This window comes from Pteropus vampyrus, unplaced genomic scaffold (assembly GCF_000151845.1).
Source record: "Pteropus vampyrus isolate Shadow unplaced genomic scaffold, Pvam_2.0 Scaffold448, whole genome shotgun sequence".
Classification (NCBI taxonomy): Eukaryota; Metazoa; Chordata; class Mammalia; order Chiroptera; family Pteropodidae; genus Pteropus; species Pteropus vampyrus.
The window spans coordinates 419,521-425,370 of record NW_011889229.1 but is presented as its reverse complement, the minus strand read 5'-3'; the positions used below and the strand labels follow the sequence as shown (position 1 = coordinate 425,370).

Sequence of the window (5,850 nt, the reverse complement as noted above, 5' to 3'; positions counted from 1 at the left end):
CAACATTACTAAGTGTTGAAGCTGGATACATAGGGTTCATTGTTCTATTTCGCCTTTGCGTATATATGAAAATTTCCATAATAAAGTTTTTAAAAGAGAAAATCATATCTGAAATTTTAGACTCTTACTGGTAAGTGATAATGTGATGCCTACAAATAAAAATTTGTGGGAAATCACCAAAACTCTCATTGGTAGAAAATTAATTACCTTAATGCGTTCGGATAACCTGGATTGAGCAACTAGTGTTTGTCTTGTTTACCATGCAGTCCCCATTCCTACAGTGCCTGTCATGTAACACTTGATAAAAGTGTTTAAAAAAATAATAAGCATTGGCTTAAGCCAGAAAATAATTTTAAAAAACCAGCTAAGATAGGTAGCAGAAAGTAATCCGTATGGTAAAAGTAGAAATTAATGGAATAGCTAAGAGTAGATGTTCTCTGAAAAGACCATTAATATAGAATTGGCACTAATTATTGAGGAAAAAGATGACTCAGTTGTAGCTTTATATATGGGAAAGGTGAAATAGATACGTATATTAAGGAGATTTAAAAATTCTTAAGTTATATATATTAATATATTATTTGTATTTCAATATTTATAAAAATATAAAGAACGAATTGTCTAGAGAAACCCAGATTATCAAAGTTGACTCAAGAAACTATAAAAAACCTGAACGGATCTATAAACAAAGGAAAAAATGTAAATATAGTTACAATCTTGTTTTTTCAAAACTAGAATTAATAGTTTTGCAGGCAACCAGAAGTTTTAAAGAATTGATAACCTCTAATAAAATTTCGCAGGTCATTCTATAATGCAGTATCCCAGGATAACCCCTAAACAGTAAAGTCTGGACCAGTATCACTTAAGATACATACAAACATTCCAAATAAAGTTCAGTAAATTGAATTCGGTAGTATGTTAAAACAATTATAAAACGAAATGATCTACCAGGAATATCCAGGGGACTGACCTGTTGTGATTTAATTAGGTATCCAGATTTTAGGTTTTCTAAGGAGCAATGTAACAATGTTGGAAAAAGTGACATGATCCAACCCCAATATCTGTTAGATTCTCTTATTTTTGCTTATTTTCATCAGCTTCACAAAAAGAATGAACAATAGATATGAAAAGTAAGCATTCAACACTTAGGAACCTTTCACAAAATAAAAATGAGTATTGTCGCACACTTCATTTTGAACCAGACTTTTGTAATGTTTGCAGCCATGCATTAAAACTTGGTACCTGCAAGTCCATTTTGCTCAGAATGGGCAGACTGGGGAGATGTCATTGCATAAATATTTACCATCTAGAATAGTACATATTTCCCACTCATGATTTCAAATTGTTTTTTTAAACTTGTAAACAGTACAAACAATGTTTACACAAAAATGTAGTACTGAAAAAGTATGATAATTGCTGTAATAATATTAATTTTTGCTAATAGGTCAATGTGTTTTGCCTCCATGGTTACATGGTTACTGTCTTCTGGAGACAGTACATTAACTCGAAATTTCTGAAAGTATGTTCCACAGAGCAGTAGTACTTAATGGTACTTGAAGAATGATTTTGTGGTCAAACAAGCATGGGAACTCTGTATACTATATTTCTTGGGGGGGAAAATTCACGTTAAGTGCCTATCAAAACACTATGAAAGAATGTTTCATTTTCTCTAACTCAATGTATATCAGACTTTTCTATAGAACTCCTATTCTCAATACTTATTGCAGATGTGATTCCACTTTGGTAGATGTTGCCATACCATAAACGGTGGCTTCAAGGATGGAAATGTCAGGGTTATGGCAAGTATATATATGGTTGTCTGTATGGCAAGAAAAGCAGCTCATCATGCTATCCAACTAGCCAATTTCTTAAAAAAACATTTAATGGTGCTTTTCAATAGACTAGAAAACCTCTAGCCCTATTTCAATAACTCTATTTATTGTATGTATATAGGCCTTTTATTGGTAATTTTTACATTATATACAACTTCTCACTGAAAAATATCTTATGGAATATCTGTGTGTTTCTTGTAATACATGGGCAAGTGTTTCTCTGAGGTATTTATCAAAAAGGGGGATTGCTCAGTCACAGGTAATATTCACTTTCGACCTCACTAGATATTCCTGGAGAAGTGGAGAACATCATTGTGTTGCCAATTTACAACCCCTTCAGCCAGTGAAATATTTCATTATATCCCCACTTCTAGCATGTACTTTGATATATGCCTGGTTAATAGTTGAGCATCTTTTCACATCTGTTTATTGCTAAACACTGATTTGCCAATTCATGTCTTTTGCCTATATTCCTATTTTAAAGAACATTCACATAAGAATTGTGGGATCCTTTCTAGTATTAATGATGACCTTACCTTCTCCCAGATTCTGGCTTATATTTGTATTTATGGTGATATCGTCACATTAAAATTTTAAATATGGATACAATCATAGCTTTCATTATTAGCCAATAATCTTTTAAATTTAGTTTGTTTTTTTTTTTACTAGACTTTTAGTTTTCTAGGCAGTTATGTCAACTGAAATAGATATAATTTTCTGAATATTTACAGTGATTATTAATTATTATTATGGTAATAGAATTTCCAGAATAAGATTTAGGTTTGGCGGTGATAGCAGGGCATCTAATTGTTTTCTCCAATTTAATAGAAATCACTGAGTGTAATGTTTGTTCTAGATTTGAGGTAAATAGACTTTGTGTGGCTCAGTTGTTTCTTTCACTTCCTAATTAACTTTTTATTATTAGAAATGTCTGCTGAATGTTGTCAGATGCCATTTGGGCACATTGATATATCTTTTTCTTGAATTTGTTAATGCAGTAAGTTGTACTTTGGTCATTAAGGCAGTATGGTATCGATGCAAGAATGAACAAATAGACCAATGAAACAAAATTAAGAGTCTTGAAATAGACCTACATATATGTGGTAATTTAATTCATGACAAAGGTTCCTCTGCAATGTAGTTGGGAAATGGTCTTTTCAACAAGTAGCACTGGGTGAGTTGCATATCCATATTGATAAATTAATCTCAATTGTTACCTCTCTCTACACACAAATCAATTCCAGATACAGTTTTAGATAGAACTCTAAAAGCACTAACCGTATGGGAGAAATGGTAAATTTTACTGTATTAAATTTAATAATATATTTTCATCAAAGTCATCATCAAAAAAATGAAGAGACAAGCTACAGAATGGGAGAATATATCTACTATACATATTTGACCAAGGATTCATCCAGAATATATAAAGAACCCCTACCAATCTATAAATGACAGAAAACCAAATAGGAAATGGAAAAAAAAAAAAACCTCTCAAATAACTACTTTTTTTAAAAAAAGGATATCAAATGGCCAATAAAACGTCAAAAGGTGTACAAGTTCATTAATTATCAAGAAAATGGAAAACTTAAAACCACAATGTGAAATGACTGTATACCCACCAGAATATCTAATGACGAAAGTATGTACAAAGTGCTTGTGCATTATGCACACCTACAGTGTGCCACAGAGTGCTCTAGCCTTCGTAAAATATGCTAGTGAATATTAAAGATCCCCAATCTTCAGGAAAATCTGGGGAGCAGACAACCAGTGAGTACCTAAGAAAATTGATAAGGGCCACAAAGAGAAAAGATGTCAGAAAGGAGAATTACTGGAGGGGGACAATTCAGTCAGACATTTCATCTGAAGTATGTACAGTCGTCATAGTGGTAACGGTACAGGTTTTACACAAGAATAGCCAGGCTAACACTGAAAAAAGCCACAAAGGATACAAGTCCTATCAGACATTGAAAAATACTAAAAAGTTCCTATAATCAAAATGATGCACTCATGCATGAAGAAACCAGTAGGATAGAACAGAAGGTCCATAAATAGACCCAAATTTACAGGGGATTTTTTTCCCATTTCCTATTTGGTTTTCTGTCATTTATACACTTTTCTTGAGTATATCTTTTACTTTGGGAATCATGTTAATGTTTTACATATTTTTTAAAAAGGGAGAGACCCTAAATCACAAAGAAGCAAAAACAAATATTTCCCTCACACTAATGGAGAAAAAAGAATTAACCCAAGTAACTTTTGAACACAATATGATCACACTTGCTTAGGCTAAGACAAAAAGAAAACAACTAAATAATTAACTCCAATTAGTAGGATTGATTTACACGGTGATATAGATTAACAATTCTGAAACTTCTCCTTCATGTATTCTAGAATCAAAAAAAATTAATGGAGTAAGTAAATATAATGAGAGCCAATTTTATCGTTAGAGAATTTGCAGAGGAGGCTAGAATGAACCCTCTGGTCGTGCTGGATTGCATCTGGTGGTATCAGTATAAAGTTATGATTTAGAAAAGTATATAGATAAATATAGACATACATATAGATGTGTGTACATGTATACATATATTTGTGACATATACATATATGTAAATATGCAGTTATATATATACAGATAGGCATGTAGATAGATGATAGATGAGAGAGAGAGAGATTCCTAGCGGAGAGGAAAGAAGCAATGTCATCCCAGTAGCAATGAGAATATCTAGAACCCATATCGAAGGAAGTAGGGCTCTTTGGAAAAAGAGCATATACCAGCATTGATACATACCTTGAGTTGTTTGTTGTTTTTACAAGAACTTAAAAAAAACCCACCAGATAGAAAACTCTTCTGACCACAGCGATGTAAAACCCGGCCTGAAGGAGGATTGATGACCAGAACTCCTAATATCTCTCTTTGTAACTCCAGCTCCAACCAATCAGAAGATAACCCATGAGCTGACCGTGAGTTGAAAACCCCTACCCCCAATTTTACCCTTGAAAACCAATTGCCAATAAGCAGCCCCGGGGAGTTCTGTTCTTTGAGCATTTTGGCTGCCTGTTTCATTGGTACCTAAGAAATGAAGTCTGTTTTTTTTTTCTTTCGCTGTACCCCGCTGTCAGTGTAATTGGCTATGTGCAGCTGCCGGGTGGACAAACTCTTTGCTGGGTTACAGTTTTTCAGCAGTTTCTGACATTGTCATTACCATAAAGATATTTTCTAAAAGTTCAAGTCATAAATTACATAATGTTACAAACAATTAAAATACAGGGTATAGTACATCTTGGGCCGCTTTTTCAATTTGTGAACTTAATGCAAAGTGCATCCATGAGATATAATTCTGTAACAAATTAAATCTCCAGAAATGTGTTGAGAAATGACATGGATTTAACTCCTGGTGGAGCGGTTAGTTTTTACTGATTTTAAAATTTACTAAAATGAAATGTGAATAACGAAAAGGTTAGTATGACTGGTTTTAGACAAGTACGGTTTTATTCTACTAAGGAAAACAGCAAGACATCAGAGACAACTAAAAACAGTACAGACTTAGAAAGTAATGAAAATATCTGAAAGAAACTCTTGTTCTGCATGCCTGTGATGATTTGAAGATCCAAATTCTCTTTCAAAACTGAACGACATAGGAAAATAGGGAATCCGAGGAAACTCATATTTCAGAAAGTCAGTGAGCGTGAGAGCAATACCCTTTCCAAAAATCCTTCTACTGAATCTTAGCTAAGTCAGACGTTAATTCTCTGGTGCTGCTAAACAAGGAAGGTGAGCAACATTTACTATGAATGACATAGGGCCTAGGCATGAGAACTACATAAATGGATGAACTGTAGACAGAGCCTACAACGGGCTGCTGCCAGACCACAAGAAGCTTACACAACAAAGGATTCCTGCTGAGATTGCTAACAAACCATCCATACTGAAAGGGGAAAACAGAGTCTTTAAGCCTTTGAGTTTAAAATAAACTCAACTGTTCATTCTTTGTGGCCAAACCTTGGGGAACCTGCACCT

General features: G+C 33.6%; 1 protein-coding gene and 2 long non-coding RNA genes across 3 annotated transcripts in view; 1 reads left to right on the top strand and 2 right to left on the bottom strand.

Annotated features, from left to right (window-relative positions):
- Positions 1–5,850, top strand: part of LOC105306601 (zinc finger protein 14 homolog) — a 126,262-nt gene that overhangs the window by 51,760 nt on the left and 68,652 nt on the right. The window lies entirely within an intron of this gene.
- Positions 1–5,850, bottom strand: part of LOC111732357 — a 62,584-nt gene that overhangs the window by 53,030 nt on the left and 3,704 nt on the right. The window lies entirely within an intron of this gene.
- LOC111732361 overlaps positions 2,918–5,850 on the bottom strand; it is a 4,667-nt gene continuing 1,734 nt past the window's right edge. Inside the window, exon 2 of the long non-coding RNA XR_002777524.1 lies at positions 2,918–5,848. This is a non-coding gene — a long non-coding RNA (uncharacterized LOC111732361). The remainder of the gene's footprint in view (positions 5,849–5,850) is intronic.